The sequence below is a fragment of the Larus michahellis genome, chromosome 4 (genome assembly GCF_964199755.1).
Source record: "Larus michahellis chromosome 4, bLarMic1.1, whole genome shotgun sequence".
Lineage (NCBI taxonomy): Eukaryota > Metazoa > Chordata > Aves > Charadriiformes > Laridae > Larus > Larus michahellis.
Window position 1 is genome coordinate 65,604,192 of NC_133899.1, and position 13,497 is coordinate 65,617,688.

Sequence of the window (13,497 nt, forward strand, 5' to 3'; positions counted from 1 at the left end):
TTTATCAGACGTCTGGCTCCTTTGGATCAGCATTCTGCAGATACGATAGCCAAGAAAATTCAGTTTTGTCAGATGTCTTGCTTCCTCGGATCAGCATCCCGCAAATACGACAGCGGAACAAATATGCAAGTGGTTTTGACGGCAAATAAAATTGTGATGATTTTTTCAAAGATACTCAATTATTTTTTTTTCTCTCCCTTTGCAGCATATGCTCAGATCTACTTTTTCTTTTTTTTTTTTTTTTTCTCTCGCTTTATTCCGCTATTTAGGAAAATAGCGTTAAATAACCCACCAGCCAGCTTTGGACCACTGCTTGCCCAGGCCACCGGCGTCCCTCCCTGCCCAGTGTGATTCCCCAGGCTGGCCGCGGGGACCACAGGGGACAGGGAGAATGTCCATGAGTGGGAGACGCAGCCTGCTTGGGCGTGTTGAGACATAAGGAAAGGTGGGGAGAAAGAAGTGCATCGTAAAAAGAAGAAGAAAAAAAAAAAAAAAAATTACACCATTGCTTCACATTTATTTCTTGAACGTCACTGGTCCTCTGTCATTGGGCAAAACATGTCCGTAATGACAAGCAGTAATTAGGAATCGGTGCAAATTTCAATTTTAAGAGGCTTAAACCAGCAAATCGAAGGCCTGGATGTTCCTGTGGAGATCGAGACAGGCCTGGCCATGGCCAGAGCGTTTCAAAGAGCAGCTCCCTGCTTTCATGTCCTTGTGCTTGGATCTGCCAAGACAACGCGACGAAGCCCACTGTGTGAAGGAACAGAAACTAAGCCTAACCGTACAGTGACCAGCAGCCTCCTTGCTTGGAGGGAAATAACGAGAACTCTCACAAAAAAGAAAACCCTCCCAACACTAGACCTTTGCCCTTTATTTAAATGGCATTTTAGAGAACCACATTTTTCCTTAGCAGAGCCTGTATCTTTTAAGTGAAGGTCGACTGTGCTCAAATATTCAGTCCACTACTTTACTGTAAGCGCCAGTTTATTGTTTGAAATTTGATTTATGGTCACCTGTTGCACGTTTTGATATATCTTTATTTTTCCAATCAGTTCACAAACCTTTCCTTACTTGGACAATTAAATTATTTGGAAGCTTAACCTTAACAAAATAAACATTTAGCTCTTTCTGTAATATGTCAAAGTATATTTGCACAATGAAAACATTCTTTCCATTGCAGCACTTAAGGCCGAAATAGATGTTATTTCACAAGCTTTAAGAAACCTAGATTCCTAGAATCTGAAGATATGAAATGTTGTAATGTTGTACCACAGAATTCCTAATGAAACATGCACAGCACGATGAATCTCTCCATGTAGAACATTCCTCATACGAATGATTCGTACCCAGCCTTCTAGCACGTTTAAAACGTTCAATGATGCCTTATTTTCTGAGGCAAATATCAGAGAAAGTGGCTCATTCATGTTAAGGCAGCCTCATTTTCTAAAATCAAAGTGTGAACTCAACCGTCGAAGAGCAAATACGCAGCTGACTACAGTCCCTTCCTATTGTGGCCATTTTGTCACCATACATTTTTAGACAGGTTACGTTTAGGACCGACAAATTTATCCCCCGGTTTCTGTTGTAGCCGCCTCTCGTGTGGATGCGTTGTGCTAGAAACTGCCGCACAGGCAAGTTCAGGTCTAATTATAAAACCCCACCAGAGATGCTTTAGCGCTTTTTTGGGGTTGTTCAGCCTGGAGAGGAGAAGGCTCCAGGAGACCTTATAGCAGCCTTACAGTACCTGAAGGGGGCCTACAAGAAAGCCGGGGAGGGGCTGTTTGCATGTAACGATAGGACGAGGGGCAATGGTTTTAAACTAGAGCAGGGTAGGTTTAGATCAGACATTAGGAAGAAGTTCTTTACAATGAGGGTGGTGAGACACTGGCACAGGTTGCCCAGAGAGGTGGTGAAGGCCCCATCCCTGGAGACATTCAAGGCCAGGCTTGATGAGGCTCTGAGCAACCTGATCTAGTTAAAGATGTCCCTGCTTACTGCAGGAGGGCTGGACTAGATGGCCTTTAAAGGTCCCTTCCAACCTTCCAACCCAACACATTCTATGATTTTAGCGCTTTAGCGTGTTGTGAAAAAAAGTGGTACTGAGCTGGTCCCTGCACAATCCCCAGCTTTTCGCTCTTTAAAGCACTGAAACATGCGATGGGGCAATCTTCCTTGGGTGTGCAAAGCAACTCCTAGCAGAGGGAGAGCGTTTTAAGATCCTTTTAGCTGCAGGTTTAGAAATGAGAGTCATGCAGGGACATGCCTTAATGTTTCCACACAGTGGAGGCTGGCAAAATGAAATGCTTCCTGTAATTCTGAAACACTTAAGAGGGGAGAAGAAGAGATGGATAACTTGTTACGCAACCGTCGGGGTGAAGCGTTGACCTATTTCGGCCTAATCTGCCGTGCTACACATTGTGGGAGCTCGGCAATTAGCTGGAAACAGGTATTTGTTCTCACTGACGCTAATTCATGGACAGATGGGTGTATCCCCAAAGTCAATATTACCCTGTCATCTGCCAATCAAGGGACACTGCCAAAATTTAAACCATTGTACTTTTTATATTTCCAAATATCCCTAACGCAGTTTCACTGCTGTCCTGAAAATAATGGAGAGATCAATGAATTATTCAGCTTTTAACAACCCTGTGCTACCAAAAGAACACCAAAAACCTTTGGGTGTCTCTGTAGTTTGAGGCAGCAATGGCCACTGAGGAAAATAAGCCCTTTCCCCCCAACTTCCTAGTTTTTTTCCCAGCTGACAAAGAAGTTCACAGAGTGTTGGCAGCAGTCAATTTTTGCCATACCAAAATGTATCTTTTATCCATGGTAAATGGCAGAAAACAACACTAATTTGCTATCTCCATGAAACAATGTGTATGAATGTGCGTGAATGATGTAATTAGACTTTTCTTTTTTTCCGTTTCTGCATCAGCTGCTGTGGCATTTCTGCGTTTTCTTCTTTTAGACAATAAAACATTGAAATTATTTTCTTCTTAAAAACCATTCCAGACTTACTTTTATGCTCTAATCCTTTTGCATTCTGCCTTGCACCTGCCAATCCACTACAAGCTACTGAGAAACTTCTATAAAAACTACATGCGCTTTACGATGCTAATCACCATTTTTACTAACCATGCAAAATTATTCATCCACTTCTTCTGGAAAGTGCAAGGCCTCTTCTTTTAAGGGGCTATATTTGAACTCCTTGCTGGGATATAACCATCACAGTCACCATCGTGATCACAATCCAGATCGGGAAGTTATTCAATCAACTAAAAATAAATCAGTGGCTAAACAGCCATAAAACAGCATTGCGCTGCTCTGCCTCCCCTGTAATCTGTCCCAGAGACCCCGGGTACTGTGTGCTGGACATATAGTTAAAATATATAGTGCTTGGGTAAGATAATAACATCATTTAGACATCAAGAAGCATATAACGTAATTCTAGCTGCATTTCATTTGAGGAGACAAACTGTTGTTACAGTACATTTATACAAATCTGTTTCCACTTCACCCAGTGACCGAAGTTGTTTCTACCTAAGGTAATGATGGGGAAGCTTAAAAATCCTGCATAAATGTGAACTGGTTTTGCTCGAAATCAAGTGCATGGGGCTTAATCTAAAGCATGGGTTCAATTAGGGAAACGAAACATCCTTCGTCAAAGATAGTCCAGCTTCTATCGCGCACAAACCACTTTGAGGAAGCGAGCATTCACGATGCTCCTCTCGTCTCCCCGCAGTGCTTTCACTGCTGCCAGGCAGGTTTTCGGCTTTCAAGCAATAGCAAAGCCCAGAGATCTTAGCATATGAACGGTAACAACCATATTAAAAAGTGCCGAATAAATAACTACAGGATTGGCTGAAACCAACCTGGGATGAAGTGATATCGTACAAGAAGATGACCACTTAGCAACTGCAATAGCGAAACAGCACACAAATCAAACCCATAAAAAAGCAAGATGACCGCAGACCTTGACGCTACTATCAGTCCACAGGGGTGGGGAACTTAGATTGTAACGGTATAATTGCTCAGGGATTTCTTTGTTCGAGGTCCCCCTTCAGAGGTGGCCAGCCCGAGCTGTAGCACTGCTCCGGCGTGAGTTGTACTGCTATTAATAAAAAGTACTTTCATAAAGTCTTTCAGCTTATGCGGAAACCTGGAGTCGAACCCTGTTACAGTGGCTGGCATGCGTAATTTCCATAAAGCAAACACCGATAAAGAGTCCACCCAGAAAATTCCACCCTCTGCAAGAAGCAACTGGCTCCTTACCTCCTCTCAACCCCCCAGCCCCTGTCCTGTCCTCCTCTGACCTCTGTGAAAAACATGACTCTGCTCAGGGAGGGTAAGAAATTGCTGTTTACAGAGGCTTTCGAGAAGCTCTACAAAACGTTGCATGTGAGTTTGTTACCTAAGCTACAACTCAAAAGAAAAAAAAAAAAAGAAAAAAAAAAAAAGGAGGCTTGGGATACTGTCGTGTCCTAACAGGCAAACTCTACAATGTTAAGTCATAACCATTATTTTCCTTCTGTTGTGAAACTCAGTGCAGGCTCAGGACAACACAGAAGAGAGTACATTTCAAGGTTTGGGGCATAACTTTATGGTTACTTTTTCTTAAAAGGTTGGAGCTGAGATCCACCTGATCGAAGGCCCATCTCTGCATGTGATGGGGTGCGGGGGCTGCATCCCCTTTCCAAGCAATGGAGAGAAAGAGGTTGTTCTAGAGAGAAGGTCACCTCGTCCTGAACCAGACATCTGAATCCAGTGGGCTAAATCCCATATCAGGTTTCTTCAAAACTGAATTTATGCTGAAATCCAGGTCTAATCAGTGGTTACATTGCATATTGCTGCTCTGTACAAGTCTGACTGAGCAGTCTCCTCACCCATGAAACAAATGAGTGAAACAGAGAGATAAAGCCAATTTATAATGAGCAGCACCCTAAATAAGAGGTGGTTGGCCGTGCTAGGTCCACCTCCCCACAGATCAGATGGAGTTCTCGCTCACCTCATCCCTGTCAACTGCTGGGCACCCCCAGACCAGTTCCTCCACTGTCCTCTCTCTGATAACAGCTAGTGATAGACATGTCATAGGAGAATGGAGAAGCCCACAGCAGAAAGTCACGGCATATTTACTTCAGCATCGAATCTTTACTAGTTAGAGCTAGCTGGAGGACCTCAAAAGAAGACTCACCATCCTTTTTAAAACGTACACTGACTTTTAAAAATCTGGATGTTCCTACCAGCCATATAAATTCCAACGCTTTTCAATATTGCTGAATTCTTGACTTAAATGCTTTCCAGACTTGCTGTCCAATGTCTGTGAAGGTATTTCCTTAAATAAATTTCAGTTTTTCATAACTGAAAGCTTATCTGTCACAAAACTTGTCCTCCAGTTGTACCTAATGGGAATGTAGCCAAATCCACTCTTAAGGAAGAAAGATGGCTGCCCAAGCTGTGGGGAGACAGCGACTGAGAGAAATACATGAGCAGGTACAAGGAAAGGCTTGTCTATGTGTGTTTAAGAGCAACTCTTCCAAACAATCCCCGCTTAAGACGCGTTATGACTTCAGTCGCATTTTTAAAAGAAAAATTCTGAACTAAATTCTTAATGTAAGCATACAGAAAGACTTTCGCTTGTCAAAAGTAATGTGAAAAATACCCAGGAATTAAAAAATAAATATTCTTGTGTAGGCTTTGCACATGATAGCGGTAAGCTTTTATTGCGTAGGAAGCCTGAAGTCTTTTTATTATTCTACTATGGTGATGATTGAACGTCAAAAAGGTCTGTTACTAGAAGCTGCATTTTTTCAAGGGCTAATTTTAATCATTTTTAACTTCTCAGCTGTTTGAACATTTGTACCTGTCTGTTCTCAGATCTTTCCTTCTTATATGGAGCAAGTGAGTGCAAGAACACTGGGGAAGGAACACTAAGACACGAGAGAGCTCAAATCCCTATTTTAAACACAAAGTTAACCTCAGCTGTAGCTATGAAGCCACTATTTCTGAAGGATATTATCCTCATATTGCCTGGTAATAATAGACAGAGGACATTTATGCAGAGGGACACTATGTATTTCAAAGATATCTTCACGCTAGATGCAATGGAGAGGTCCAAGCCAGGTTCTCCACTGAAGGCAACCCTTAATGAATTCTTCCAGACTGACGTGATTTTTTTCAGCTCAGAGCAGCCTTGCTGATTATTTGAAGATTTACATGAAGAACGTTCCTTCATGCAACTCGTCAGAGTGGTCAACATCTAGCGATCGGCTTAATTAATATTACCTCGCATATATCAACAACAGCGCAGTTGAACGCTACTCAAGTCACCAACTCTTGGGAGGAGGCTTGGCAGCAAAGGCAGCAGTTAGATGGGATGTTTATTGGATGCCTTCCACCAGCTGCACTGTGTGGTGGCTTGAGTGTTAGATTATAAATATTTCCCCTTGTGAAAAGGGGAAGTTGGCTGGATGAACACTGAATCAGCAGGACATATTCATAGCCTCGGCAGAGATTGGTGTGTAAGAAATCAGGAATGGGAAGCATTGAATTAGGCCTGGGAAGTCCCCTCTCTCCACAGGCACATGAGGAGAGCACTTATCCCTGGAAGCTAGTCAGTATGGCACGTGGGCAACAGGAATATTAATAACTCCTCTACAGCAAGACTTCTGTGGGGCAGGATGGCTCACCCAAACCACAACCTCCGTGGCCACTCGGTGCAGATGGGCAACTTCTGCATTGCAGAGTTCCTTCTGCAAGGGCAAGCTGAGCTGCCGGGAGGGGTGAGGGTGCAGGAGGCACCTCAAAACCCAGGGAAGAAGTACCTCGGGGTTACTGGTTTTCTCATTGCTGGCCACAGGCAAGAAGTCACTCCTAAGCATCATACCAAAGACCGGTGCGCCTTGCGAGCCTTGCCGGTGCACCGGGCTTAGAGAGTACCAGATACATGGCTGACCATTGCATGCAACGTCTGATACGGAGAGTGTTAGTGGAGAGGCCTTTTGGTGAGCAGCACAAGCAAGGCCGCCTAGCTGGAGGGGACGGAGCACCAGGCAACGAAGATGTATGGGATGTGCAATCACAGGTTCCCATCTGTCCTGCAGCACAGCTAGGAAGAGCTGATAAGGATCAAGTGGTAAGAGCAACATGGAAATTTCCTTTGTCCTGCAGAAGCCTTCCCAAGAGGAGAAGGTCACAGGAGCGGTGTCAGAGTAGTGGGATAGCTCTGGAGTTTGTCTCGGCGCTGGCTTTGTGCAAGTGGCTCTGACTCACCAGGGCAATTTTGGACCAGGGGGGTTTCCAGGAGGCCAGGGCTGAAATCCCCAGGGATGTTCGTCTAGACAGGGCGCTCTTCCCTTTGACCTCATTGAGGGCCTCAGCTTCCTCTTTATGCAAGTAGCACCAGCTGCCAGGACAGGTTATTTTGGGCTACAGAACAGTTACGAAAGAGCAACTTTCAAGCTGAGGGTTTGAGGAAAAAGATGCTCCTGTTGTAAGTATCCTTTTCAGACCACAGTTGTGCCAGGCTGCTCCTTGCTACTGCTCACGGGAAACAATTTTTATTCCTGACATCTTCTAAAGAGACTCAAACAGCCTGAGAATGGCTCCTTGCCTGACGCTGGGCGAGAGCTTGTAAAATGAGCTCCAATTCCCCCAGGATAACCGGAGGGAAATCCCAGTCATTAAATATTCCGTCAAGTGACGTAAGAGGGATTGCAAATTAATCCTGCTCCCCATTCATCTCATCCCAGCAGAGATCCCGCTAGTAAAAACCAGTCCTTCAACAGCCCCAGGGGAATCCCAGACTGTATCATCATGCTCTCCTGCCCTTGCCTGCAACAAATATGCCTGATACTTGATGTTCTTCTGTCCCTCAAGAGCTGGTGTGCAGGAGAGGTCACAGACGAGGTGTGACCGCAGTGGAAGCACCAAAGGTTTCCCGCATTCTGTGCCATTGAGCTGCACAACCCTCTCTCCACCACCCCAGCAGCTGGTCCATGGCTGCCTCACCTGCCTTCGGTGTCTCATAACTCTTCAGCAACAGCCAGCATGGTCTGAGGAGGGATGATTTGTCGCTTGTGGGGAAAGGACATGTTTTTGGGCCCTTCTGACCTGTCCTGTCCTTGCCGGTCCCCTCCACCTCTGTCTTCTCTGCTTTCTCAGAGGCTTTCTGCTACTGATAAATCAGCGATTTCAGTGAAATGAAGGAACCTGGTAACGTGGGCAGCAGTGGGATGGGTCCCCCATGCCCAGCCAGCAGGCAGCACTGGGAGGTCTCCCTGCACATGGAGCCAGTGGCGTGGGCAGTGCTGGGCAGGAGCCTGCTGGGACCATCATCCCCGGGGCATGAGGCTGTGCTGGGTCGTGCAGATGCAGATGCGGCTGTTTGTGGCCAGGAGGAGTCACATGGACTTTGGTACCAACCCAGAGAAGCCGGATTTTGCTGTATAGTCACATGAAGCCCTTTGATTCCCAGACACCCTTTCTCAACTGCCTCATTGAATATGCAAAACCAACCTGTGCCACTTCAGGCGCTCCGGCGTGCTCTGCGTGCGCAAACGTCCCTTGGCCTTGTCAAAGGCCAAAGGAGAAGAAGATAACAGAGGACACAGGGACACACCGTGTCCCTGTATGGTTCTGCACTGTATGGTTGACATTTGGATTGCAGGGCAGTTCCTCAGAAATCGGTGAGATAAGATAGCAGGCAGCGATGGATACTCAGCAAATGATGTCCCCAGGGAAATGCGAGCAACTCCCAGGTGGCCTCGGCAGGCTGAGGGTGGGACTGAATGAGGAGGGACCCCACGGCGTGACACAGGTATCCCTCCTCCCATCTGGACACTTCTCCCCTGTCGAGCTATTCAACTCCAGGAACTCGTGGGGGAAATGAACAGATTTCATTTGCTCTGCGTGGTTTGGGGTTTTTTCTCGAGCCCAGCATGGGGAGCTGCTGCTGCTGTGGCTGCCTATCTCACCCCTTGCCACGCTGCTATATATACCTGCGATTCCTGCCTCCAGGAGCTGGCTGGGATTTGAGCCACCTCTTCAAGAGCAGAGGTATCCAGCGTCCAGCGCTGTCGTGTGACAGAGGTGGAGGGGGGAAGGTGGCAGGGCTTCAGGGGACGGGGCATAAATTACCGTCACGAATGGGCACACATCTCTCAGACCAGGAAAACAATTTTAAACCTTTTGGCCTCTTTTTTTTTTTCCTTTTTCTTTTGGTTGCTTTTACATAAGTACAGATTAATGTACAGATTTTCTCCAGGGCTCTTGCCACCTTCAGTGTTTGACAAATATTAACTTACTCACCTTCCCGAATCCTTAACCTGTCAGCTGAATGAGGATGGAGAATGTTAGCCCCAGAGAAGAGGACGGGACACCAAAGCACCCAGGCAGACACGTGGACATCGGGGATAGGTGTGCCCAAGGTCATAGACTGGGTCAATGTCACAGCATAGCGGACAACTGCATTCCTGGCTCCCTCGCCTCTGTTCGGACCAGTAAACCAGAAAATAAAAATCAAAGCCAATGCATCCAAAAGAGAGAGCTGAAAGTAGACACCTCCACCTGCGTGTGCTTTGGACAATGACACTGGTTTTTTTACCTGGTATTCAGAGGCTTTGAGTAATTGAAGTTTCTCGTGGCATCAGTGATAGGCTCAGACCTTATCTGGGTGTCTATACAGGGATGTAGGTGACTGTTTTCCAGCTTCTAGCCTAGGCTTTTGTCCTGGCTCTTTTTTCCCGTTCTTTTTTTTTTTCCTTAAAGGGGTCTGAGTCTCCACGCAGTGTTTTCTGAATCAGCTTTTCACCACCCTCCAGCACAACATCTCCTGGGGCAGGTTGCAAAGTCAGCAGAGAGCGAGGTGGGGGGGCTGGCCAGCTCTGCGGGTCACCTCCCTGGGGACAGTGGGCAGCTCTGGGTCCCAGCCCACGGAGGCACGTTTGCTCAAAAGTCCTGGCAGAAGTATTCCTGCTCCGGCAGTCCCCTGTTCGGGGGCTTGGCCCTCTGAGATGCTTCAGTCCGGAGCTCAGCCTTCGCAGCAGCCCTGCTCTGACCCACCGGGAAGGCGAGGGTCAGCGCAGCGCCGAAGCCCAGCTTGCGTCTGAGCGCTCAGCCCCTCTTCCCAAAACGCAGTGACAAGGCGTGGAACAGTCCCCGGGTGCCTTCGGTAGCCATATCGCCCCCACCCCAGCCCCTGCTGCCTCCTCCTCTTCCACACATCTCTCCCCTGCGGCCACACACCAGCCTCGCTGACGGATTTTACTTGAAAGCTCTGGCAGGCTGCGCCGCTAATGGCAGAGCCCTGAGCCGGCTCCCTCCGTCTCCCTGGAGTCCCTGCGCAGACGTAGGTGCACGTCACCGCCTGCTCTAATTTTATCCCTGTTTGATGGAAGAGACGAACTGAGCAGCAGGGAGGCAGCTATTTTGGTTTTCTCTGTGGCTGTGGGTTATATAAAGCATCCTGCCATGACCTGCATCGCTCGGGAGCTGCTTCGCTTTCCCCGTCTCAGCTGCCACGAGCCAGTGGCTGGGATGCTCCCTCCCGGCAGCCGAGACCCTCCTGCGCGCGCAGCGGCTGTGTGGGCCAGGTGTGCCCTACGCGCGAGCGTACACAGAGAGAGCCTGCCAGCAAGACTCAAGGGCCACCATCTACAGGGGGGTGCCCGGCTCTCCTCCTTGCTGTGTGCTCAGAGGGTTTCACCCATCCCAGCACCCGCATGTCACCCGTGCTCCCCGCCAGTGTGGGCACGGGCACAGCTGGCTGCCCGGGATGCACAAGGTTTGGCCTGTCGGTGCAGAGCACTGCTGCTTTCATCTCACCCGTGCTGGAGGAACGGCTCCATTAGGTGGCAGCAGCAGCAGCAGGAGGAGCAGCAGGAGGGTGCTCTCCCCATGGGACTTCTGTGGGTGCAGGGGAGGCCAGTGGGACGACGGAGGAGCCTGGCAGGGCCAGCCCAGCACCCAGCGCGGGGAGCCAGGCAGTGTGCTGGGGGACCCAAGGAGGTGGAGGGGAAACGGGGCTCCTGCCCTCGTTGCCCATGCTTCCTGGCGCTCGGGGGTACCGCGGTCTGACACCGTGCCCGATCCACCGTGAGATGCCAGGGGGTGATCCCTGGGCTGACCTCCCGCATGTAAAGCATGACGTGGTAGGTGGCTGATCCTGTCCCGTGCTAGCTGACCACAGTGCTCAGCCTCCACGCAATAGCTATTTCCCAACTGCGGGGAGCAGAGGCATTACGCAGGGCTCCTCTCCTGCGGGGGTTGTGGGTCCTCCGCCCCTGGCCCTCCTGGGCAGTGGCTTCGTCAGCGATGCTCCGTTGCCTGGTCCCAGGCTGGCGAGGCTTGCTGGTTTGGGAATTTTTGGCAGAAGGTGGTGTGACCAGGACTCCCTCTTCCTCTGTCTTGCACAGGCAGGGTCTGCCAACATCTGGGTTAGGCGCTGGAGCCCCCTGCCTGGAGGGAGTTTTGGGGAATGCCTCTTGTTGTTTCTCGTGCAAGCAAGCAAATTTAATAGCGCACTGCGGATTTGGAAGGTAAAGTAATTAGGACGTGTCACAATGCCGATTGGCACCTCCCTGCTCCTCCGCTCTCCAGGCCCTGCTTCCCCTGCACCCAGCTCTGCTGCTGACTCACGCCAAAGCCGCCTTCTCTCTAACGACCAGGAGGTCAGGCCAGGGCCCAGCCCGTTCCCTGGCTCTCCTCGCTCCCACGCAGTTCCCGCTGGGCCTCCCGTGGCAGCACCATCGGGACGCACCCACTTCCTAAAGAGTCACCTCCTGGGAACACCGCCGAGAACCTCCACGGCGGCCACGGCATCCGACATCCCCACCCCCCACCCCCCGGGCGTGTGCCTGCCTGAAAGCCCATGCCTGCCACCCGGGCACTCCCGAGGAGGCACTCCTGGGTGCGGGATAATCCGCAGGGCGAGGGGACTGTTGTCCGTGTACAACCACCATCCATCCACCCACGGAGCTGCTGGCTGGGGTGGTAGAGTTGCCCCCTCGGGGTCTCCCCAGCAGGACCTGTATCCATCTTCCTCGTGCATCCGCCACCAGCGGCGGGAGCCTGGGCTCCGACCCAGCACGCCACTGCATCCCCTTTGCCGGCATGCTCCCCGGGGACAGACGTGGGGTGCAGAAGGCACGCCGGAGGAGGGACGGGGAGTGCACGCAGGAGCGTGCATGTGCGCACGTCAGGGAGAAGGAAGCGGGGCTGGGAGCGCCGGAGGCGTTGCGAGCGCCAGGCACAGGCTGACAGGCGAGGGCTGCCCGCTCCCGTAGGAAGTCGCGCTGTTTCACAACAGTCACGATCGCAGCGAAGTGGCTCGCTCCAGAGTGGTCCCGCTTGCTGGGGAGGGAGAGGGGAAAATCAGCACCAAGCGGATGAGCGCATGAGCGCAGCCCAGCCTGGGATACGGGGGAGCATCCCAAAGATTCTACGGATGGATTCGGTGTGTGTGGAGGGAGAGGATTTGCGTGGAGAGCGCAGTAGCTCTGTAAGCCCCTGTAGTGCTGGCCAGGCAGCGCGCACACGGGTGAAGGGACAAGAGCGGAGTGATGCTTTTACACAGCCCCCTGCCACCCTGCTGTGGATGCACCTCGCTTTGAACACTGCCGGGGGGGGCAGAGGCCACTAAAACTGCCAGAACTGGCACCAGAGCAACGAAGAAATGCTCAAAGAAACGAAAATGCTCCAGAGGGTGAAAATGTTACGGATTAGGGATAAACTGGAATGGGAGAACAGGTAACCGTTACCTCTCCCCCCCCACTTTTAGTTCTGCAGGGAAGTGAAAACGCATTCAAATACTGTGTAAAAGGGCAGGTGACCCCCCCACAACCACTCCTGCTAGAGCTCAGCTCCAGTACTCATTAAAGCCTGTCCCAGTGAGGCAATTCAGTAGACTTGTCCCAGGCTTGGGCTCACAAAGGCTCTGCAGATAAGTGGAGTCCTATTAGCTCGGGGTCATCTGTGCAGCCACAGCTGCACTTTTTTGGTGCCGGGTCTGTTTGAAGCGGTCTAAGCAATCCCAGCTCCTCGGCACTCGCTCATATCCTCTCTCTGTTGTGCCAGTGGAACGCTACAGGCAGCTGCTTGGCAAACCAGATCCAGGAGCTGATCTGGCAGAAAAGCCATCATCTCTTGTTTTCCAGGGGTTAGTTAGTCATCTGCCAGCCCAGCTCGCTGCAAGGCTCTGGAGCAGCACCGTGCACCCCGGCTTGGCTCAGGAGGTGCCGGCTGTTTCTCCCAGATTTGGATCAGCTGATTTAGAGGGAGTTGGGCAGCTGCCGGCACCGCACCCTGCATCATGGCAGCACAGGGCGAGTGCCCAGCTGCCCAGGTTGCAGCTCCACAGCGGTCCGAGCCCAGCTGCCGTAAGCTGGCTTTTCCCACTCCTCCTGGCACGGGACCCAGCCTTTTGCCTGCACCAGTTGCTGACTCCTGACTGTGCTCCCAGCCATTTCACCTTGCTAAACTGGCGGAGGACTGATTGAC